Source organism: Coenobita brevimanus, chromosome 46, assembly GCF_032717465.1.
Source record: "Coenobita brevimanus isolate Jiangsu-jjx chromosome 46, ASM3271746v2, whole genome shotgun sequence".
Classification (NCBI taxonomy): domain Eukaryota; kingdom Metazoa; phylum Arthropoda; class Malacostraca; order Decapoda; family Coenobitidae; genus Coenobita; species Coenobita brevimanus.
The window spans coordinates 42,635,116-42,661,502 of record NC_136999.1 but is presented as its reverse complement, the minus strand read 5'-3'; positions in this window follow the sequence as shown (position 1 = coordinate 42,661,502).

Sequence of the window (26,387 nt, the reverse complement as noted above, 5' to 3'; positions counted from 1 at the left end):
TTTTCCGAATATTCAGAAAACAGATTTTCGACATAAATTTGCAGCTGTCTAGCCAGTGTAAGCTGCCTGTCTGGGATTGCTATCATGCAGATTTTCAATGCCTATGGGTAGATCTTCGAAATGAAACAAATATACCTTGTTCACCTTTCATGGTAGCCTACTGACCACCCCAGGTACCTCAGAGATTCAATAGGATGGGGGAAAGAATAGAGAAGGTTCAGTCAGTTTTACTTGTGGCCTTGTGAAGTTAGTGTAGCTCTGGAGTTGTGAAGCAGACAATGTAATTACGTGGCAAATAAAGACAACGAAAGTCAGAGGCAAGTGTTATTACGATGCCTGGGTTGATCTTGTGCACATTGAAAGGCTGACCCTATGAAGAATTATCCACTGGGCAATGTCCTTCCCATACTGAACTACTGCTGTTGGAGCCTGTGACAGTGTGGGACGAGGACTTAAGAATCTAAATACGTGAAGAAAAAAAAATCTTTCCTAATTATAAGAAAAAATCCAAAAATAACAATATATAAAAAAAATCCAAATCTGTGAAAAAATAACTTCAGGTTAAAAGTATGAAAATAAAAATCTTAGTATGTGAATGATAAAAAAAATTAAATATATGAAAAATGACTTCAGATTTAAATCAATAAAGAATCACATATCTAAATATATAAATGACCATAATATCTAAATCTATGAAAAATTAGCCACAAATCAAACTCTATAAAGAAACCTGCCATAAGATCATCAATAACCCTAGCTTGGTTACGGTTTCAGTTTGGTCCCATGTTAATAAAGTATTTTTATTAACGATTCCCTCACTTATAATTCTCCAAAGTTGCGTACTTTCCTCCTGGCACCCTGAATTCCGCTTCAGGTACCATTTTTGCTCTATGTGCTAGGTTTGATTTTCCCAGGATGATTACATATCCATTTTTTTTCTCAGGTAAAACTTCATCTATGCTTACCTAACTAACAAACTAACATAATTTGGTACTCAGGAAACAAAGCTATCCTAACCTAGACTTTCCTGCATAAGAAACAGTGCAAAAATGGGACAGAGAAGGGAAAACATTCTTCCGGAACACCTAGGTCGGTGTTCTCGTCGGTTAAGAAAACTCCTTAACCCCTTTTCCTCAACGACGTATTTTGCTTTTTACACCTTACTGTCCTTGTCTGTGTTATATAATTACTTATAACATCACCATACTCTTCATAAATAACTTACAAAGGATTTGGACTACCCATAATAAAAAATGAATCGCTATGGAGGAGATGTTAGGGAGCTTCCTTAACCGACGAGAATACGGACCCATGTGTATTTCTGCATCCCTCTATAAAGTGTCATAATACTCACAGAACTCTTTGTTATTAGGTCAGTGCGATTTCTACGTTGGCCGGAGCACCTACTTTCCACTACCACTGTCGATATTGGCGCAGAATAACAGTCCTGTTTCGCCTGGTTTGGATAGGGGGTAAGTACGCTGAAGAGAATGAACAAAACAAAATGAAAAACACTCATTACACCCAGATATGCGTGGCCAAATAGGCTTCACTAACGCAAATTCAGTGACTTGCGTTTATAAAGTGAAAAATTTTTCTGAGTAGAGTGACACTTAATTTAGGGGTCTGAAGACAGGAAACTTGGAGGACTAAGAAGAATTATGGTTAATGCAAGTATCTAGTAGTAGTAACCTAATAGAAGTAATAATAATAACAGTGATGGTGGTAGTAATAGTAGCAATAGTAACAATGGTGGTGGTAGCAAAAGTAGCAATGGTGAAGATAGGAAACGCAGAGCACTAAGAAGAAGAATTATGGTTAATGGAAGTAGTTAGTAGTAGTAGGTGAGGTAATATTAGTAAAAGTGGTGGTGGTAGTAACAGTAGTAGTAGTAGCACTGCTGGTGGTAGCAGTAGTAGTAGTAGTAGCAGTAGTAGTAGCAGTAGCAGTAGCTAGAGTGGTGGTGGTGGTAGTAGTAGTAGTAGTAATATTGGTGGTGGTGGTAGCAGTAGTAGTAGTAATATTGGTGGTGGTGGTAGCAGTAGTAGTAGTAATATTGGTGGTGGTGGTAGCAGTAATGGTAGTAGTTGCAGTAGTAGCAGTGCATTCATCATGATGAAGTACGCGACCTCACTGCAAAAATGCTACATCAAAAATGCCATGATGTCACCATAGAGCCAGCTCTGCTGCCTCTAGACAGTGAGCATTTCATACACAGAACAGCAAACACATCAAACGACGCAAGAGTGGATGTCAGTCCTCGAGGTTTCTGGACACTTGGGCAGAAGGCTTTCTTCGATTTTAGGATATCTGATCCTCTGGGAGCATTTCTCTGTGAACTGTCTCTCGAGGCTGCACACTAGAGGAATGAACAGGAAACAAACTATCAAAAAAGGATCCAGCATGTAGATCACGGTCGATTCACTGCCCTTGTTTTCACAACATCAGGTGGGTTGGGTACACAGGCGGTGAGATTCTCCTCGAAGCTGGCACAGGTTCTTTCTGAAAAGAAGCATCAACCTCAGAGTTTTGTTATGACCTGGATTAGATGTCGACTGTCATTCTCCCCCGTGAAGTTTGCATTCCCATGATGTCAGGAGTCCATATTATAATAATACAACTCACAGCATGATGGATAGATAGACAGTAGATAGGAGCACCAACCAAGGTGTGGGAATGGGAAATATGTCGGCGAGAGCTGACCAAAGCAAATGTGTCTGCATTTCTGTAAGGCATGCCAGAGGGCACCGTTAGCGCTACATACACACAGACACACGCAAGCTTCTAGAAACCCTACCTACGGGTTATACACGTGACACGAGCCCTCTAGATAAGAATGAAGGGATTAGAGAGTCAGAAAGGGGCTAGCCACAGAATCGAAAGGTTGTAGAGAGAGGAAATAAGAAGAGGGGTCCAACGAGACTTACCTAGTAAATTATGTTCCTGTGTAATACATACACTGCTCAACTTAAACTTTTCTTTGAAGATAATAAATCAAGATCAACTCCCTGTATCCATCTTTAACTTCTCCTACCTTCGACTACACAATAACTAGAACCAAATCTCAAGATTAACGTATTACAGGCTCAAGATTCACATATATAGTTTGAGACAGCAGAAGTACGACCCTCGTCTTCAAATCTACAGTGAATTCCTACAAAATACAAGCTTCAAGTTACAAGCTACGAGACATCTCTACGATTAACTACAAGTAACAAGTCTACGAGACATCTCTATAATCTTCTACGCGCACCTACAAGTAGCGGCAACGACTAAATCACAACAAGAAAGGACCGAGAATACATCGAGAAAGAAAAACAAAAAAAAGCAAACAAAAAGCAAGTACACAGCAAAATCCCCTGACCCCCATCACTCTCTCCAACAGCCCCCCAACCTCCACCGCTGATGCAGGAGTGCAAGAAGGTCAAGACGACAAAGCAAATACCAAGCCCATATTCACAACTCATCTTACTCACCTTTCCTCAGTCAGGTTACTCATCGCCACTCATTTACTCACCACAACTACCAGAGTGGGGGAAGGCGATGTCACGATGTGTGTTTGCTGAACCAACACCAAGTCAATCATCGTGTGTTTGACACCACGCACCTCTCACCCATTGCTCGTTACTCATTCTTATTCACACATTCCTACTCATACTCATTTATTTCCAACTGCTATTGAGTGGGAGTTGGACATTGCATGGTGAGGTTTTCTATCACTGAGATTAATTCGCACTGCAATCAACACTGAGATCACCAAGCCATGGAATTTCCGGAGTAATATCGTCCATCAACACAGCAGTAGAATTATTGAGAGGGAGATCTTCTAACAACTCTGCATTTACCTTTCAAGAGTGACATCTCTATCAACACGCCTCTCCGAGTGGCATCATCTGTATCAAGTGGGTGTGGTTATACTTTGCTCATTTCTTCTCAGTGCTTTATATTAGATACAATCACCCCTTTACTTATTTTTATATATACATTTATACACTTGTTATCTTTCATTTATTGCAACTCGTTCACTCATTTATTCCGTTAGGACATAAGTAAAAGACGTATTTCATAACACAATACCCCAGCAACATGAGTTCATTTTAGCTGAGTGATATGACCGGGATATTTTCGCCTCCATCCGTGTTAATAACAGATGATACACAGCGGACACTGCAGATCCACAATTAGGAGAACAACAGGACAACACACCCACACAAACTAAAGACAAAGAGACAAACACATCATTTCTAGATGATAATGATGATTCTTGGGAAACTCCCTCTGATGTAGCAAGTGAGAACTTTGTCTCTGACTTGCCTGTCTATGGAAATTTACTTTACAGAGTTAATCGCTCAGGTAAAATCTATTCCACTATTCACTCATACAACGATAAACAAGTCCAAGCTAACCTACCAAAGCATCCATCCAAAATGAACACCACAAGCAATGCCACGAATCAAACGTCCCCACCTCATGTTTACATTTATCATGAGGATAAAACCGCCCCCAAAATTCTCAGGCACATAAAAATATCGCATTCATGTGATTTCATTGATCAATCATTGTGAACAGATCTTCATAAAAAGACACAGAACGGATGAATAAGAAAAAATTGTAATATTTTCCTCATGGATTAATCAGGAAAGATGCCTAGCAGGTGATTTGCTTAAGTCAGATAAGCTTCTTAAGGGTAAAACATATGATGAGTTTAAAACAGAATCCTTAAAGAAATTTTCTGGAAGTATAAACTTTTTGCCAGGCATAATCTCAGAATTACATAGGATTGTGAATCGTGTAAGGGAGCACACTACAAATCATGTTCTAAGTGAAATAACAGCAGATGTCTCTGCCATTAAAAGAACATTATTAGCTACTTTAGAAAACTCAAACTGGATAACAGGAGATAGAAAGATGTCACCAGACCTTATTGTAGACATCCTTGGTTATGTGGCTGCCTTGTGTAAATTACCTGATAGAATACGCAAAATAGCCAAGACGATCCAGTACACCCGTTATGTGCTTGCTAGACTTAATGAACGAGGTAGAGATGAATTGTAGCAAAGCAGGTGTGACCAAAACACAATCACATTCTAGTAGAATGAGAGTACCTGAGACAGTATCAGTTGTGAAAATAGCTACAACTATCCAGAACAGAGATCAAAATCGATCACAACCCCAAAACAGACAGAACAAACAACAAAGGCTTCGAGGCAGCATTCTCAAACGGCAGGCCACATGCAGTCACATAAGTTTCCGCACAGTCCGAGCAGATCTCACGCCACAGACACCACTAAATATGAGAAGTCATCTCACAGATAACAGTCGGGAGATAGGTCCATTCTATGTTATCACTGTGCTAACCCAGGACACACAAAGAATGACTGCTTTATCAAAGCAAGAAGATAAACAAAAGACACAAGGATATGATCCACACTGTAGACATCATCGGTCCCAAGGACATTGGACCAGCAATTGTAAGACAGTAGAGAAAATAGTTTCCATTTTCAAATCGGGGGAAGGCCAAGTCACAACAAAAAACGATCAATCATAAAGAAAAGCAAGTCTAAAATTCACATAGGATGAATGTTGGGAAGTAAATTATCTTGATACAAGCTGTATGTGAGGATCAAAACGTTTCCTTATTTTTAGACACAGGCTCTCCAGTGAACTTAATAACACAAGAAGAAATAGACAGAATATTTAGAAATAAGAAGAAAGTAACTTCTCTGGAAGAATCTGATTTAGACTTATATACTGTAGATAGCAAACAAATTGAAGTAAAAGGTATGATACGGTTAAACATCAGTTTCACAGAGACTACAAGACCAATTTCTGCATTTTTGTATATTGTTGAAAACTTAGCAATAAAAGCTGATATGTTGCTGGGCTTAAGATGCATGAGAACAGAGCAAATAGCTTTACTCCCACAAATGAATGGAATAGACTTTGATAATGAATTCATAGAAGAAATACCATCAGAGTCCTCACCGATTAGTAAAACAGAACCAAAAAGAATTGGTAATATTAAAAGCTTAAACAGACATACACCCCCCCCTCCCAGCCTCCAGGACTAGAGACCGTGGTAACTGTACTTACCGACTTATCAGTTTTTCTCGCCCATCTCACCAATGATTTAGTTATTCCTACTAACTCCTACGTAAGGGTAACCATAATGAGCAAATTAAAGAATAGTACTGTTCTTATCTTGGAAGAATTATATAAATTAAAAGGATTGTCAGTAGCAAATGCATTATGTCAGATGAATAACGATGGGCAAACTCAGATATTCCTAATTAATCACATGAATGGGGAAGTACAGTTGAAAAAGGGGACTTGTATGGTCAATATTGAAAAATGTCCCGCCCCCGTGATGGAATTAGTTTTAGCTGGAGTAAGATGAAATCTACGGATACAGAAAGCATAAAAGAGCATTTAATTCACTCAGGTGAATTTGATGAAGAAACTGATTTGTTAACATTGCTGGATTAACATAGGGACACCATAGCATTACCCGGAGAACAATTAATGTGTACTAACCTGATTAATCAAAAGATTAATGTGTACGTTCACTCAGACACTCAACTGATTTTCGTACCTGCCTATAGAGTCCCACAATCTCAACGTACACTCGCAAACCAGTATGTCGATGAATTGTTAAAACTTGGAATTACTGAGCCATTAGTCTCCCCGTGGAATGCCCCATTATTTTTCTTGCCCAAACGAATTGGAGAAATGTGTGCATTAGTAGATTACCGTAAACTAAATAATCGCACAATCCCAGACCGGTTTCCCATGCCATTGCTAAGTGACATCCTACAGAATATTGGACCAGAAAATAATGTATTTTCCACAATAGATTTGCTAAATGGATACTATCAAATTCCATTAGATCAGGAGTCGCGTGAATACACTGCCTTTTCCACAAATACAGGACATTATCAGTATAGGAGAATGCCAATGGGATTGAAGACATCACCAGGCACTTTCCAATGTCTAATAAGTTACATATTCTCCGGAATTCTAGGACAAGGAAAATTCGTTTATCTTGATATAATTGTCGCAACTAACGATATAAAAGAACATCTCCAGATATTAGACTTACTCTTACAAAAGCTTGATGATGCTGGTTTAAAAATTAAGCTTTCTAAATGCAAATTTTGCTTTAAGGAAATAGCATTCATAGGCCACAACCTAAATGCTGAAGGTATTCACACCTCCGATGACAAAATACAGGCAGTGAGAGACTTCCCAGAACCCACTTCGATAGACGAAGTTAGACAATTTTTACGTCTAGCAGGGTATTATAGGTCATTTATAGAACAGTTCTCTCATATAGCCTTTCCTCTATTCCAACTACTCAAAAAAGATGCTGTATTCCATTGGGAAGAAGAACAAAAACAACCACTTAACGGATTAAAAGATAAACTTACAAATGCACCATGTGTGGCCTATCTGGATTTCACAAAACCATTTATTATTTGCACAGACCCATCTATTAAAGGATTAGGGGCTGTATTGATGCAAGAAGATAAGAGTGGAAAGAATCAACCAATTGCATTTGCCAGCAGACAAATAAAAGGTGCAGAGAAAAATTATTGCACTACAGACTTAGAGGCACTTGCAGTGATTTTTGCATTATAAAAGTTGCGAGATTTTGTATATGGTTACGATATACACTTATTCACCGACCATAAACCGCTAGTGGGTATGTTTAAAGAAGAACTCCTCTCAGGGAGGAGAGCAAGATGGAAATGTACAGTCGAAAACCAATGTACACATTCATTACATACAAGGCAAAATGAATCTAGTAGCTGATGCATTATCCAGGAACCAGAAAACAATTCATGTCGCAGCATTAGATCTCAAAGGAAACATCCCAAACCATGATGACATCGCAAAAGCACAAATGGTCTAAAGTTATATACAAGTTAGAAAGTAGCGATGACATACAATTACCCAAACTACATGTAGCACTACTGTAGACCAATTCACAATAATTAATCATGCCTTATACAGGATCAACCTAGGACAACCAAAATGCCGAAGAAATAATAAACAATTAGTGGTACCTAATGACATGATACCACAAGTATTACGAACGATACACGATAGCCCACATGCAGGACATCCTGGAAAGGATAGTATAGGACTACATAATAGATAGATAGATAAATAGATAGATAGAGAGACAGATAGAAGCAGGAAGTCAAATGATGAGAAGGTGTTGTGTTTGCGAGAAGCGAGCAGCGCTAAACGCTTACACGGGGGAAAGCTGACGACAGCGGCCAGTAAGGAGATGATTCATAGCTGTCAGCAGTCCTCTCGTGAGAAGGTTCTGTTGCCATGAGGAAGGTGCGGGACACACACACCCTACTACACGAGATTTTAGGAAAGAGAGTTTAGAAGGAGACAAGCGACCCTATAGAGAGGTCGAGACGGAGATTAGCTTGAGAACAGAGAGAGAGAGAGATAGCGAGACAGGGAGGTAGCTACCCAGGACTTATACTATTATACCTGTTTAATATTTCCAAGACAAATAAAGATAGTCCCATACTATTCTTTACCTCTCCCGTCACTACATGACATCTGGTGGGGAAACTACTACAAGATATAAAAGCCGCTCGACCACAAGTCTAGAATATACTTCTCTACAATTAACTACAAAGTCTTTACGACATTTGGTAGCAGCGAACGTATACGAACCTCGTCTACGAATCAACATTAAATTCCTACAAAATATCAAGATTGACAACAACCAACAATATCAGCTCCTGCCCCCTCCGTCTCCCAGATCATTACGCTGATGCAGAGGTCAAGAGATCACTCGACGCCTTGCAAGTAGCTTAACGACAAACCAGCAACTCTGCGGACATCGTCTCCGAATTAAAAGCAAATTTCTACAAAAGCAACCGAGACTACAAGGTTAGCTCCAGTTCTACAAAGTCTACAGCCATCTACAATCAACTACAATTAACAACTCTACGTCGTCTGTATAATCTTCTACACGCACCTACAAGTAGCGGCGGTCTTCATCCCACACCGAATAAATCACTAGAGAAAAGGACAGAGAAAACTTCCACATAGAATAAAGGGAACAAACAAACGAAGAGTGAGACACGATTTACAACTCATCTTACTCACTCGTCTTCACTCAAGTTACTCATCGCTACTCATTCACTCACCACAGCTACCAGTGTGGGAAGCCGACGTCACCATGTGCTGAGATGACATCACAACGCGAGTCTGCCATGCCAAGCAACGTGTGACGGACACCAGGCACTTCTCACCCACTACTCATTACTCATTATTCACATAGCTCCTACTCATATTCACTTATTTTCACAGTTAAGTTGGAAATTCGACGTTCTATGTTGAGGTTTGCCTGGGACAGCCGTTAACCACTACAAATACCAGGCCATGGAGTTTCCTGAGTAATATCGTCCATCAACACACCACTAGAATTATCAAGAGATCTTCAATCAAACCTGTATTTTCTTCCGAGATCGACTTTTGTATCGACACACCTCTACGATCTGTATCAAGTGGGTAAAATTATACTTGCTCATTTCTTCTCAGTGCTAAAATTAGCTATATTCAACTTATTTAATCATCTAGTTTGCTAGGACATAAATAAACAAGAGGCGTATTTCATAACATCATATCTTAATGACAGGAATATTTTCGCAACCACCCACGTTAATACCAGATGACACACAAATTGCCACAACATCAGACTCACAATTAAGAGACAGCCCACCCATTGTACAACCCACACCACACGTTATAGATAAGGAAACAAATACGGGAGTTTCGGATGATGAGTGGGAAACCCCTTCAGATGTTGAGAGTATCGACTTCGCAGCTGCCTTAAATACGTATGCCAATATACTTAACAGGGTTCACCGGTCCGGTCATACATATTCTACCATTCCCTCACATAACGATAAACTCGTACAAGTTGAATTAACAGGGCAATCATTAAAGATGAATCAAGAAACAAATACTGCTGATCTAAAAACCACACCTCACGTTTTTGTGTATCACGAGGATAAGACTGCCCCAAAATTCTCTGGCACAGACAAGGATCGCATTGATGTCATTTCATTAATCAGTCAGTGCGAACAAATGTTCATCAAGCGCCATATACTAGATGAACAAGAGAAAATTGCTATTTTTTCATCTTGCATAAGCCAGGAAAGATGTCCAGCAAGCAATTTATTGCGCTCCGATAAGCTACATCGTGCTAGGACATATGATGAATTTAAAACTGAATTTCTGAAGAAATTTTCTGGAGGTATGAACTTCTTGCCAGGTATAATTCCAGAATTACATAAAATTGTAGATCTTGTAAGGGAGCACACTACAAACCATGTGCTCAGTGAAATAACTGCTGATGTCTCCACAATCAAGAGAACCCTATTAGCTACTCTGGAGAATTCTAAGTGGATAACAGATGATGGAAAGATGTCCCCAGACCTCGTCGTGGACATCATTGGTTATGTAGCTGCCTTGTGTAAATTACCTGATAGAACCCTTAAGATCGCCAAAACAATCGCGTACATCCCTGGAATGTGCTTACTAGACTTAATGAACGAGGTAGAGATGCAGTGCAGTAAAGCAGGTGTGGTCGACACACATGCACATTCTGGTAGAATCAGGGTACCTGAGACAGTATCAGCTGTGAAAACATCAACACCGACCCCAAACAGAGAACAAAATCGATCGCGACCTGAAATGAGGCAGCCCAAACAAGCAAAGACGCCTAGACCTCGTTCCCACACGCCTTCCTACAGGCAGTTTCATAAGTTTTCGCGCAGCCCGAGTAGGTCTCGCGCTATAAACAACACTTTTTATGGGAAATCACCTCGTAGGTCACAGTCAAGGGATAGGTCCATTCTGTGTCATTACTGTGCAAAACCAGGACACACAAGGTATGAATGCTTTATCAAGGCAAAAGAGGATAATCAAAAGACACAAGGGTTTGGTCCTTACTGTAGGCATCATAGATACCAAGGGCACTGGACTAGTGATTGCAAAACAGTAGAAAAAATTGTGTCTATGTTCAAATCGGGGGAAGACCAAGTCATGACAAAAAACGAACAAACATAAAAAAGAACAAGGTTAAACTTCACATAGGAGGCATGTTGGGAAATGAGTGTATCTTGATACCAGCTGTATGTGAGGATCAAAACGTTTCCTTATTTTTAGATACAGGCTCTCCAGTGAACTTAATAACACATGAAGAACTCAATAGAATTCTTAAAAATAAAAGAAAGTAACTTTTCTGGATGAAGCTGATTTAGAATTAAACACAGTAGATGGTCAAGAGATTACAGTAAAAGGTATGATAAGATTAAATCTCAGTTTCGCAGAAACTACAAGACCATTCTCTGCATTGTTCTATATCGTTGAAAACTTAGCAATTAAAGCTCATATGTTACTGGGCTTAAGATCCATGAGAACTGAGAACATAACTATACTCCCACAAATGAATGGAATAGACTTTGATAATGAATTTATAGAGGAAATAACTTCAGAGCCCTCACCGATTAGTAGAAGAGAGCCAAAAGAATTGGTAATATTAAAGGCTTAAACAAACATACACAAACAGATGAGTGTATAGATCCACTTACACCAGCAACCCCATCCTCCAGAATTAGTGACTCAGATAACAGTACTGATTTATCAATTTTTCCAGCCCATCTCACTAATGATTTGGTTATACCACCTAATTCATACATGAAGGTTACCATAAAGAGCAAATTACGGAATAGTACTGTTCTTGTCTTAGAAGAATTATGTAAAGTAAAAGGATTGTCAGTAGAAAACGCATTATGTCATACGAACGACGAAGGGCTAACTCAGATATTCATTATTAATCACATGAATGGGGAAGTTCAGTTGAAGAAGGGAACTTGCATAGTTAATATTGAAAAATGTTTAGCCCCTGTGAAGGAAATAAATATTGGTGGAGTAACAAGTGAGATAAAATCTACGGATAGAGAAAGAATAAAAGAGAATTTAATTCACTCAGGTGAATTTGACGAAGAAAATGATTTGTTAACCCTGCTGGAAACACACAGGGACACCGTAGCCTTGCCCGGAGAACGATTAGGGTGTACTAACTTGATTAATCACATGATTAATGTGCACCCAGAAACACCACCAATTTTCGTACCAGCTTATCGCATACCACACTCCCAACGTACACTTGCAAATCAGTATGTCGATGAAATGTTAAAGCTTGGAATTATTGAGCCTTCAGTTTCTCCGTGGAACGCTCCCCTTTTCTTTGTGCCCAAGAGAAATGGAGAAATGCGTGCGGTAGTAGATTACCGTAAACTAAATAATCACACCATCCCAGACAGATTTCCCATGCCATTGCTAAGTGATGTTCTACAGAATATTGGTCCTGAGAATAATATATTCTCGACCATCGATCTCCTAAACGGATACTATCAGATTCCGGTATCTCAGGAGTCACGTAAATACACTGCCTTTTCAACAAACAGAGGCCATTATCAATATACAAGAATGCCAATGGGACTGAGGACAGCCCCGGTACGTTCCAGCGTCTTATGAATTACGTATTGTCCGGAATTTTAGGACAAGGAATATTTGTTTATCTTGACGATATTATTATCGCAACGAAGAATATTAAGGATCATCTCAGGAAATTAGACTTACTCTTACAAAAGCTTAGTGATGCTGGATTAAAAATTAAACTTTCTAAATGCAAATTTTGCTTTAAGGAAATAAATTTCTTAGGCCACAAATTAAGCTCTGATGGTATTCACACCACTGATGACAAAATACAGGCAGTGAGAGATTTTCCTGAACCCACTACGACTGACGAAGTTAGACAATTTTTAGGTCTGGCTGGGTACTATAGGTCCTTCGTACCACAGTTCTCTCATATAGCCTTCCCTCTATTCCAACTACTCAAAAAAGATGCTGTATTCCAATGGGAAGAAGAACAAAAAAGGGCATTTAACAATCTAAAAATTAAACTAACGAATGCACCTTGTTTAGCATATCCAGATTACACGAAATCATTTCTTATTTGTACAGACGCATCAGTTAAAGGATTAGGGGCTGTACTGATGCAGGAAGATAAAAGAGGAAAGAATCAACCAATTGCATTTGCCAGCAGACAAACAAGAGGTGCGGAGAAAAATTATAGCACTACAGACTTAGAGGCACTTGCAGTGATTTTTGCATTACAAAAGTTTCGAGATTTGGTATATGGTTACGAAATCCACTTATTCACCGACCATAAACCACTGGTGGGTATGTTTAAAGAAAAACTCCTTTCTGGGAGGAGAGCAAGATGGAAATGTACAGTTGAAAACTACAATGTACAAATACATTATATACAAGGTAAAATGAATATAGTAGCGGACGCATTATCTAGGAACCCGAACACAATTCAGGTTGCGGCGTTAGATCTCAAAGGAAATATCCCAAACCACGAGGATATCGCAAAGGCACAAAGACTTGACCCAGTATGGTCAAAAGTAATATACAAGTTAGAAAGTGGAGATGACATACAATTACCCAAACTGCATGTCCCACTTGAACAATTCACAATGGTCAATAATACATTATACAAAATTAACTCTAAACAACCAAAACGCCAAAGAAATACTAACCAGTTGGTAGTACCTAATGACATGATACCCCAAGTATTACGAATGATACACGACAGCCCACATGCAGGACACCCTGGAAAGGATAAGACATTCAACCAAGCCCAGCTATTATATTACTGGCCTTCATTACGAAGAGATATACACAATCATATAGACAGATGCGAATCATGTGCGAAACACAAAGGATACCCAATCACACCTGCACCGATGGGTAATTACCCAGTACCACATCAGCCATGGGACGTTGTCGCTGTTGATTTACTCAAGATGCCATTATCATACAATAATAACCTATACTTATTCGTAGCAACGGATCATTTTTCCCGTTATGTCATTTTAGCTCCAATTACAGATAAGACAGCAGAGACAGTAGCAAAGGCAATAACAGATAATGTAATATGTCGCTTTACTACCCCAAAGGTATTAATAAGTGATAATGGAGGAGAATTTAATTCTGAGATCTTACAAGAAATATGTAAACAATACAACATTAAAAAGGTTAACGTTTTGGCCTATCACCCAGCATCGAATGGGTTGGTAGAGAGACAAAATAAAAAGGTATTAGATGTGCTACGACACGTTCTCAGTGAAAATTATGCAAGCTGGGATGATTGGATTCCCAGAGTAGAGGCCTCCATTAATGGGTCTATAAATAAATCCATTGGTGACACACCACATTTCATTATATATGGCACGGATAAAAAATTACCATATGAGCTCCTAGAAGGTGACAGCATGCCTATATACAATTACGATGATTACTCTAAACTCCGTTTACGTGAATTCCAGGACATACACAAAAGAGTGCAAAAACAATTAACGATGTCCAAGGAAGAAATGACGGAGGCATTTAACAAAAAGGCAAAAGATTCACCTATCAGCTTAGGAGACATTGTTTACGGAGTCATTCATACGAGAGACAATAAATTATCCCCTAAATTTGAGGGCCCATACAGAGTAATTAACATAAAGGCAAACAAAGTTTTAATTAAGTCACTTTCAAGTGGCGAGGAAAAACAAGTTCATATTGACCATTTAAAACGAGTTTCAAGGGAATTATCACATAATTATTCAGCCTCGGATACAACCGAACAGGTGAACGTACCTCAAGAAACCAAGCAAGAACACAACAATGATTACAAAAAGAAATTAAGGTCATATACCAAACAATCGAACATAGGTGCAACTATTCCAATGAAATCTACAGTACATCATTTACGAGAATTAAATATCGATTTAAACTCCTTCTATAAATGAAATAACAGCCAACCGTAACGCACATCATCACTATCATCAACCACAGCTTTATAGGAAATTAATAGATTTTTTTTTCGGTAGGTTACGATGAAGGGACTTATGCTATGGATTCTCCTATACATAGTAAGGGTATATGCGCACCTAGACCCCAAGCATATAGTACGACAAGGATGCCTCATAGCTCCAACGGCCACGACTACAATCGTCAAGGATGTCATGAGTACTGAAATAAGTCTAGATTACTTGTATGACTTACCTACTTATATAGAAAGACTTGCGACGCCGATGCGAACTCTGGACTTCAAGATAGGGAATTATGTTTCACAATCACATATCACCAAGGAGGTGGATGAAATGGTGAAGTTAGCGAAATGGAAACTAGAACAGGCGAAGTCAACTATGCTCGTCATGATCCAAGATCTCCCATCTTATGGAACAGAGGTGCTGAGCGACAGGAACAACATCACACGTACTCGCCAAAAGCGCGGTTTGTTCGATCTGGGCGGCGCAATTCTTGGGAACATCTTTGGATTGGCTACAGAGGATGACCTTAAAGAAATAAACAAAAAATTTAATAAGATAGCTCAGGTACTAACATACCAAGATAAATTCATCACAGGACAGAACTCAGCAATGAAAACAATTGTGAAAAATCTGAAACAAGCAGAAAACGTAGCTCTCGAGAGTATAGATAAAATAAATAACTTGGAGGGTAACGTTACCCTTTTCCAGCACTTCTCCATCATCACAGAACATATTGACACGATTCTACTACAATTAGAGAACACTAGAGATCATTTCAGGGCACTTATGCAAGGAATTTCGAATGCTGGTGATGGCAAGATCACAAATGACTTACTCCCAGTTCATGAGCTACGTCAGATAGTTAGTCAAGGCATACATAAACATAAATTGAAGCCATTGTTCCGCAGTAGGGAATTTATGCAATATTACCCGTACTTGGAAGCAACACTAACACCCACATCAGTGATAGTTCATGTACCATTCATCACGGAAGACCTGTTCACGGTATACCAAATACACCCCTTCCCCTATAGAAACAACAACACTTTAGTCATCATCAACATCAACACAGACACCGAACTCATCATGGTCTCCAAGAGACGAGACACTGTCACTTTCGCAAGTGAGTCAACGATTGAGCGAAAGTGCCGCACATCCTTACATGCTGTTCATCTTTGTCCTGCGTACATTTTCACGTTTCAGCCTACTGATACGGTCCCTTGTGAAATGGCTATCATCAGCAATAACAATATTCATCATCATTGCAACTTCACTTTTGCTCCAGATAAACTTGTACACCATCAACGCATTGGACACTCGCAGTTTTTTTATTTCCCTCATAACACATCAGTTTACATAGTCTGTCCAGATATACCACCATCTCATACATCAGCCTCAGGATTATACATAGCACCAGACTACTGTGCGGTATTTACACCATCCATGTCTACTTTTTCCACCATCAATCACTACGCCATCCTCAACCATACACACAAACATTTCCACCCACTGCCTGATATGGACTTAAACATGAGCACAAGTATTAAGCTGACTTCACCTAAGTTTGAACCTATGCAGCTGATCAATGAAACAATGAAGCCCTGGGAAGATTTGAGTTTGAGTATGTTCAACCCATATTATGTGTATAGCCAAGCACCTTCTGTCTTCATAATTATCTGCATTGTGGTTGCAGTAATGCTGTTGGCCATGCACAGAATGCATGCAAGAATTGCTAATTTGGAGTCATTGTTTAGTGGGGGGAGAGTTAACATCACAGTTAACCACCCTGAATGAAGTGTATATATTTTGTATATAGTATTAATTATATATATAAAAAAAAAAATAATAATAATAATAATAATAATAACACAAAGAAGAATGACCCATATATGGCAGACCAGTACCATTATCTTTAAATGAAATATTAGTAACTCTTACAATATTCTTAATTTTAAACTATTTTTATTCTTGCATGTATGCATTTCACTATAATAACCCAAGTACATACTGTATTACAGTTAAATAATTTACTTTAATGCATTTATTCCAATATGTATTCAACTTATTTAAAATGTAATATTACTGAATAATCACTATTTACTATGCATAATATATGTATACAATATTCATACAATTATGTTACTTTACAATATTATGTATTTCACTTAATTAGCTTATAAGTTCATTATAATGTGTATGTAGTATGTATTAATATATTATAACTATTAAATGTCGATGGTACGTCATTTTCGCGCGGCCGAGCAAATATAGGACTACATAATAGATAGATAGATAAATAGATAGATAGAGAGACAGATAGAAGCAGGAAGTCAAATGATGAGAAGGTGTTGTGTTTGCGAGAAGCGAGCAGCGCTAAACGCTTACACGGGGGAAAGCTGACGACAGCGGCCAGTAAGGAGATGATTCATAGCTGTCAGCAGTCCTCTCGTGAGAAGGTTCTGTTGCCATGAGGAAGGTGCGGGACACACACACCCTACTACACGAGATTTTAGGAAAGAGAGTTTAGAAGGAGACAAGCGACCCTATAGAGAGGTCGAGACGGAGATTAGCTTGAGAACAGAGAGAGAGAGAGAGATAGCGAGACAGGGAGGTAGCTACCCAGGACTTATACTATTATACCTGTTTAATATTTCCAAGACAAATAAAGATAGTCCCATACTATTCTTTACCTCTCCCGTCACTACATGACATCTGGTGGGGAAACTACTACAAGATATAAAAGCCGCTCGACCACAAGTCTAGAATATACTTCTCTACAATTAACTACAAAGTCTTTACGACAATAGGACATTCAAACAAGCCCAGTTGTTATATTACTGGCCATCATTACGAAAAGATATAAACAATCGTATAGACAGATGCGAATCATGTGCAAAACATACCCAATCACACTTGCACCTATAGGTAATTACCCTGCACCACACCAACCATGGGACGTTGTTGCGGTTGATTTACTCAAGATGCCGCCATCATACAATAACAGTGCTGGGAACGCTACTTATAAAAAGTAGCAGCGATCCCATTCCCGTTACTAGCTCGAAAAAGTAGTGGCATTACTGGTTTCACTACTTGATACGAATTGTAGCGGCGCTCCCGCTCCTGCTCCCGCTACTTTGGATAAGAAAAAGGTACACAAAGGAAAGGTTAACAAAAATCTGTGCTATAGCAATACACTATATACTGTTTTGATATTAGTCAGTCTGGGTGGTTATGTTGTGCACCAGTAATGTCAGTATATACTTATACTGAAAAAAATACAAACATCATAATCATGTCGGTGTCACTTTAATGAAGCTTAGAGCCGAAGGTACAGGAAAAAGCTATTTACTGTATAATGTAACAAATATTCTTTTACACTGTTACCTAGTATACCTACTGAAAGTAACATAAGTAAAGAAAAGGTAAAACAAAAATGTGGCCTACCATTGATACATATTATATAAACTTATTATATTTTCAATGATACCTATTTAAGATATGTACGAAAACGAAAGTAAAAATGAACTGGAGCATTCTTTTAAAGGTTATTTATACAATAGCAATGTTTGTTTGTTTTTTCCATTACTTTAAACTGAAAGAAACATACTGTTACGAAGTAATAACGTAGTGAGTAAGAATTAGTCTGAAAGACAGAGTGAGGGAGAGGGCGGCAGTTAGAGACGGGGATAGTTAGAGGTGTGTGTGTGTGTGTGTGTGTGTGTGTGTGTGTGTGTGTGTGTGTGTGTGTGTGTGCGCGCGCGCGCGCGAAGTAAAGGCGCAAATTGCAAGTTCAATATTCTGGTCAGTACAGGGGTCAGGTTCCATAATAGGAATCGAAGTACAAAGAAATTTCGAAAAATCGCAGTCTGCTGACCACGGCGGAATAAGCTGAGACAGGGTAGTCTGGCTCGCACTCAGTCCCCGTGCTGCTCGACAACCTGCCAGTTACTTAATTTAAATGATCGATAATTAACTACCAAATTCCTGTCTAATGTTGTGTACCAGTAATGTACACTAATAAATAATAATTAATAAATAACTGATGTAATGTAGAACAAACATCATTAATTGACAGAACTTACGAAAGTATTATTTTTCGTCATTAATAAATACAACCAAACCGTCGGCATATCTGCATGTACTCACCTACTCTGGACCTGTATTCGTCAAGTGAGTAGCCAGGAGCGCGGTAATGCGTGAGTACGGCCGAAAAGTAGCGGCGCTCTCAGTTCCGCTACTGGCTAAAAAAAAAGTAATGGCGTTACCACCATCACTATTAAAATAGTAGCGGCGCTGTTCCCAGCTTTGTACAATAATAATCAATACCTATTCGTAGCAAAGGATCATTTTTCCCGTTATGTAATTTTAGCCCCAGTTAAGGATAAAACAGCAAAAACAGTAGCGAAGGCAATAATACATAATATAATATGTCGCTTTTACTAGCCCAGGGACACTAATAAGCAATAATGGAGGTGAATTTAATTATGATATCTTACAACAAATACGTGAACAATACAGTATCAAAAAGGTCAACGTTTTAGCCTATCACCCAGCATCCAATGGGTTAGCAGAGAGACAAAACAAAAAAGTATTAGATACACTATGACACATTGTCCATGAAAATAATTGAGGCTGGGATGATTGGATTCCCAGAGTAGAAGCATCAATTAATGGATCTATAAATAAGTCTGTAGGAGACACACCACATTTCATTATGTATCTATCTATCTATCTATTGCCAGACGCCCTAATCCTGTACGGGGTGGCCACAAACAAATCGCCTCCACGTCGCCCTGTCCCCCGCCATTTCACTGCCCTGCTCCCAACTCACACTCCCCTCTCTCATATACCTCTCCACTCTATCCCTCCATCTCATCCTCGGCCTCCCCCTCCCTCTCCCCCCCCTCCACCTCACTCACATATACTCTCCTCGTCAGTCTCTCACCCTCCATCCTCTCCACATGGCCAAAGCACCTCAGTGTGCTCCTCCTAACGCTTCCTATCGCATCCACATCCACATCCACACCACAACGCTCTTTTACTATATATCTTCATTTGTCAGCCTGTTTTCCCATGTGAAGTCACAGGCTCATCTTAAATAACTCATTTCCACTACATTCACTCTTGATTTGTGTCTTTCCAACAACGTCCAAGCATCACTTCCATATGTTAGGGCTGGTATCACAATTCTGTCATGTAGTAACTTTTTCACTTCCATGCTCACTTCCGTTTCTTATCACTGCTTTCAAGGAACCAGCAACCTTTCTTCCTTGTTGCACTCTTTCAAGCACTTCACCCTCCAAACTTCCATCCTTACTCATCACACTCCCCAAGTACTTAAACGTACTCACATTTTCCATTTCCTCACCATCCAACCTCACTGTACATTCGCTGACTTCACCTCTCTCAAGGACCATCACTTTACTCTTCCCTCCTTTCACATTTAGATTCCGTTTCTTCCAAACTCTCCCAAACTCATACACCAAGCCTTGCAGCTCCCCTTCGTCTTAGCTTAAGAACACAGTATCATCTGCAAATAACAGTACAGGGAGTTTCCAAACACTGCCTTCTCTCACTACGACCACTCCAACATCCACTGCCCTACCTTGTATCTCTTTTACTACCCCATCCATGTACAGATTGAACAACCATGGAGACATGACACATCCCTGTTTCAACCCAACCTTCAAAGAGAAAAATTCACTCAGTTCACCATCCACATGCACTGCAGCCTTAGCACCATCATACATACTCTTCACAGCGTTCAACAACTTCCCATCTAATCCATATATTCTTATTACTTTCCACAATCCTTGTCTATCCACCCTGTGATATGCTTTCTCTAAATCCATGAAGGCGGCATACAACTTCCTTCCCTTCTCTAGAAACTTTTCCACTAAAGATCTAAGAATGAATAGATGATCTACACAGCCTTTTCCCTTCCTAAAGCCTCCATGTTCTTCTCCAATTAATTCCTCTGTTATTTCCCTAACTCTGTCGATAAGTATCCTACCATACACTTTTCCTATAACACCAAGAAGACAAATGCCCCTATGATTACCACACACTTCTTTTTCCCCTTTTCCTTTGTACAAGGAATAATTATATATGGGACAGATAAAAAATTACCATACGAAATTCAAGAAGGTGAAAATCTGCCCATATACAACTGCGATGATTTCCCTAAACTCCGTTTACATGAATTCCAGGACATACATAAAAAAGTGGAAAAAAAATTAGCAATGTCCAAGGAAGAAATGACGGAGGCATTTAATAAAAAGGCAAAAGAATCGCCTATCAGCTTAGGAGATATTGTCTATGGTATCGTTCATACGAGAGACAATAAACTGTCCACGAAATGTGAGGCCCCATAGAGAGTAATTAGCATAAAAGCAAACAAAGTTGTAATTTGGTCACTGTCAAGTGGCGAAGAGAAACAAGTTCATACTGACCATTTAAAACGAGTTTCAAGGGAATTATCCAATAATTATACGACCTCGAATACCACCGAACATCCGAACATAACTCATGAAACCAACCAAGAAAACAACAATAATTACAAAAATAAATTAAGGTCGCATACCAAACAAACAAACATAGGTGCAACTGTTCCCAAAAAATCTACAGGACATCATTTACATGATTTAAATATCGATTTAAACTCCTTCTATAAATGAAATAACAAGCAAGTTATTATTCTCCGTTAGTCAACCGTAACGCACATCATCACTATCATTGACCACACCATGACTATATTAGAACATTATTAGATTTCTTTTTCTTTTTCGGTAGGTAACGAAAAAGGTACTTATACCATGGATTCTCCTCTACATATAAAGAGGATATGTTCACTTAGACCCCAACACATAGTACGGGAAGGATGCCTTATAACTCCAGCGGCCACGACGTCAATCGTAAAAGATGTCATTAGTATTGAAATCAGTTTGGATTATTTATACGAATTACCCACTTATCTAGAGAACATTGCCAAACCCATGAGGGCCCTGGTCATGATAGAAGGCTATGTTTCACAAGCACATAGTACAAAGGAAGTGGAAGAAATAGACAAGTTAACGAAATGGAAGATAGAACAGGCGAAATGAACTATTCTCATCATGATCCAAGATCTCCTTTCTCATGGAACGGAGGTATTGTGCGACAGAACATCACACGTTCTCGCCAAAAGCGCGAATTGTTTGACCTGGGTGGTGCAATTCTTGGGAACATCTTTGGATTGGCAACAGGGGAAGACCTTCAAGAAATAAACAACAAATTTAATAAAATAGCTCAGGTACTAACATTTCGAAACAAATTCGTCGCCGGACAAAACTCAGCAATGAAGACAATCGTCTATCTATCTATAGCCCGACGCCCTAATCCCGCAAAGGGTGGCCGCAGACAAAACGCCTCCAAGTAGCTCAGTCACCCATCATTTGACTACCCTCCCCCCAACTGTATCCCCCCTCTCTCATATACCTCTCAACTCCATCCCTCTACCTCATCTTTGGTCTACCCCTCCTTATCCTTCCCTTCACCTTACCTACATACACCCTCTTAGTCAGTCTTTCATTCTCCATTCTCTCCACATGTACAAATCACCTCAGTGTATTTCTCTTTATCTTCTCAACCACATCCACATCCACCTCACAACGTTCCTTCACTTCTTCATTTGTCAACCTGTCCCTCCATGTCACTTCACATGCTCCTCTCAAGTAACTCATTTCCACTGCACTCGCTCTTGACTTGTTCCCCCCTTGCAAGGTCCACGCCTCGCTTCCATACGTCAGGGTAGGGATCACAATACTATCATGCAATGACTTATTAACTTCCATACTCACCTCCCTATTTCTCATCACTGCTTACAGTGAACCAACAACCTTCCTCCCCTGATGTACCCTTTCACGCACTTCATCCCCCAACGTTCCATCCTGACTCATCACACTACCCAAGTACTTGAATGCACTCACATTCTCCATATCTTTACCATCCAACCTTACTGTACATTCTGTGACTTCATTCCTCTCAAACACCATAACTTTACTCTTGTTTACATTAACTTTCAGATTCCTCTACATACGCACGGTCCCAAATTCATTCACCAAACCCTGCAACTCCCATTCATCTTCACTCAACAATACTGTATCATCAGCAAATAGCAACACCGCAATCTTCCAAATCTAACTCTCATTCATTAGAGCCACCCCCACATCCACTGCCCTACCTTGCACCTCTTTTACAACCCCGTCCATGAATATATTAAACAGCCATGAAGACATCACACAACCCTATTTCAGTCCCACATTGAGATCAAAGAACTCACTCAACCCACCATCCACTCGCACCGTAGCCCTAGCCCCTTCGTATATACTCTTCACAGCACTCAACAATTTCCCCTCCACTCCATATATTCTTAATACCTTGCTCATACCTTGCCTATCTATTCTGTCTTAAGCTTTCTCCAAGTCCATGAAGGGAGTATACACTTTCTTTCCCTTCTCTAGATACTTCTCCACTAAACATCATAGAACAAATATCTGATCTACACACCCTTTTCCCTTCCTAAATTCCCCTTGTTCTTCTCCAAATAGCTCCTCTGTCATATGCCTAACCCTATCAATGAGTAATCTACCATGTATTTTTCCAGTCATACTAAGAAGGCAAATACCCCTATGGTTACCACATTCTTCTCTCTCCCCTTTTCCTTTGTATAAAGGAACAATTATACCTGATTTCCAGTCCTCTGGAACCCTTCCATAAAAATCTAAAAAAGGCAGAAAACATTGCTTACCAGAGTGTAGACAAAATAAGTGCCATGGAAGGGAACATAACACTTTTCCAACACTTCTCCATCATCATGGAACATATTGACACACTTATACTCCACCTAGATAACACCAGAGTTCGTTACAGGGCACTTATGCACGGAATTGCAAATGCTGGTAATGGTAGGATCACAATTGACCTACTTCCAGTTCATGAGCTACGTCAGATAATTAGGCAGGGCATACATAAACATTGTTTGAAGCCTTTGTTTAGTGGTAGATTTCATGTTATATTATCTATATTTAGAAGCAACACTAACACCAACATCATTAGTAGCTCATGTACCATTCATAACTGACGACCTCTTCACAGTATACCAAATACACCCCTTCCCGTCTAAGAATAATAACATTTTGGTCATTATCAACATCGACACAGACACCGAACTCATCATGGTCTCCATGAGAAGGGACACTGTCACTTTCGCCAGTGAATCAACGATTGAACAAAAGTGCCGAACATCCTTACATGCTGTTCACCTTTGTCCTGCATACATTTTCACGTTTCAGCCTACTGGAACAGTCCCTTGTGAAATGGCTATCATAAGAAATCACGACATTCATAATCCCTGCAACTTCACTTTTGCTCCAGATAAGCTTATATACCATCAACGCATCGGACACTCACAGTTTTTTTTATTTCACTCATAACACATCAATTTACATAATCTGTTCAGATATACCACCGTCTCATACTTCAGCATCAGGATTATACATAGCACCAGACTACTGTGTGGTACTTACACCATCCATGTCCACTTTATCCACCATCAATCACTACGCCATTCTCAATCATACACACAAATATTTCCACCCACTACCTAATATGGACTTAAACATGAGCACAAGTATTAAGCTGACTTCACCTAAGTTTGAAACTATGCAACTGATCAATGAAACAATGAAGCCCTGGGAAGATTTGAGTTTGAGTATGGTCAACCCATATTAAGTGTATAGCCCAGCACCTACTTTCTTTATAATCTTCTCTATTGTATTTGCATTAGTGCTGTTCGCAATGCACAGAATGCATGCAAGAGCTGCAAACTTGGAGTCAGTATTTAGTGGGGATAGAGTAAATAATCAAGTAAAACCCCCTGAATGAAGTGTACATATTTTGTATATAGTATTAATTGAAAAAAAAAAAAAATGGAAAGACTCATGATACAGAAGTATACCAGTATCATTATATAAAATAATAATAGCTCTTACTATAATCTTATCTTTGAACTATTTTTTCCGTATATGCATATGTCTGTTATGTATACACATTATACAATATGTCTTACAATATTCTATAATCATTTTAACTAAAGTGCAATTGTTCAGTTACGTATACAACTTGTTTGAAATATATTATGTTTCTATAATATTACTGGATCATTGCAATATTAACATGAATATTATATCTAAGCAATATTATAATCACTGTTATGTATTAATAGATTAGCATATGTCAGTGATTATTGCTGTCGGAGGATCGCCAGCCGGTGTGACCGAGCGATGTCAGGACTCCATATTATAATAATACAACTCATAGCATGATGGATAGATTGCTAGATAGATAGATAGTGGATAGGAGCACCAATCAAGGTGTGGGAATGGGAAATGTGTCAGCAAGAGTTGACCAAAGGAAATGTGTCTGCATATTGTTACATAGCCTATGATTTCATCATCCTCTGTGTAATTTTAACGCACAGTATGCTGCATGTTTGATCACGAGCGTGTTCTGCCTCAGTTCCCCCCTTCTACCGTTATAGTAGAGTAAGTCGTTCTCTCTGTTGCTTAGAGCGGGATTATCAGCTCTTTGTCCCCATGGCTTCATTTGCGCGTCCTGCTTACAAGTTGTATCAGGCTCTGCTGGCCCCTATATAATGAGCTCAGTCTCTGCATCATTGTCACTTAGATCTGCTCCTCATTTTGTTCACATCTCTGTCCTCCCCTGTACAGATATTATTATTATTGTGAGTGCTCAAGAAATCTCCAAAACATCTAGCAGCTGTGTGTAATTTGAGTATAACTGTTGTTGCATTTTTTCCTTGTACTGTATAGCATAAGGTGTTGATTTGTAGGCCTAGTGAGTTCTTTTTGTAATTTATGTAAAGTTTTTACTATCAGCCATTTTTGATAATAGTTTGTATCTGTAATAATTTATCTGGCATTCACTGAGTATTATCTGGTATTTCATTTTATCAGGGCTGACTTAGATAAATTTACTCTTGCTAATTTCGTGTTAATAGAGGCTATTGCAGTTAACCATATATTTAACCTGTTTATTTGCCATTACATTATCTTTATGAGTCCTGAATGTTTTGTTGTTAATTTAAGCATTAAACTTTAACTTGTAATTTTACCTAACTCTTTTGTTTTGAACCTGGAACTTTACGGGACAGTAGTGACTCTTCGTATTCTCACTTAAAGTGTACATTATCTTTCTCTGTTTCGTAACATAAATTTGGCGACCTCATATCAGGATATTCAGGATATTATCATAAGGATATTGTTTGATATTTTGTGACTGTGATATATTCATGATGGCTACTATTTCTACACTTGATGAAGCCAAAGATTTTTTGTCAAATGTGCAAACAGTGTGTGATATAGAAAACAGAACAAAGAATGAACTTAAGCTTGTTGC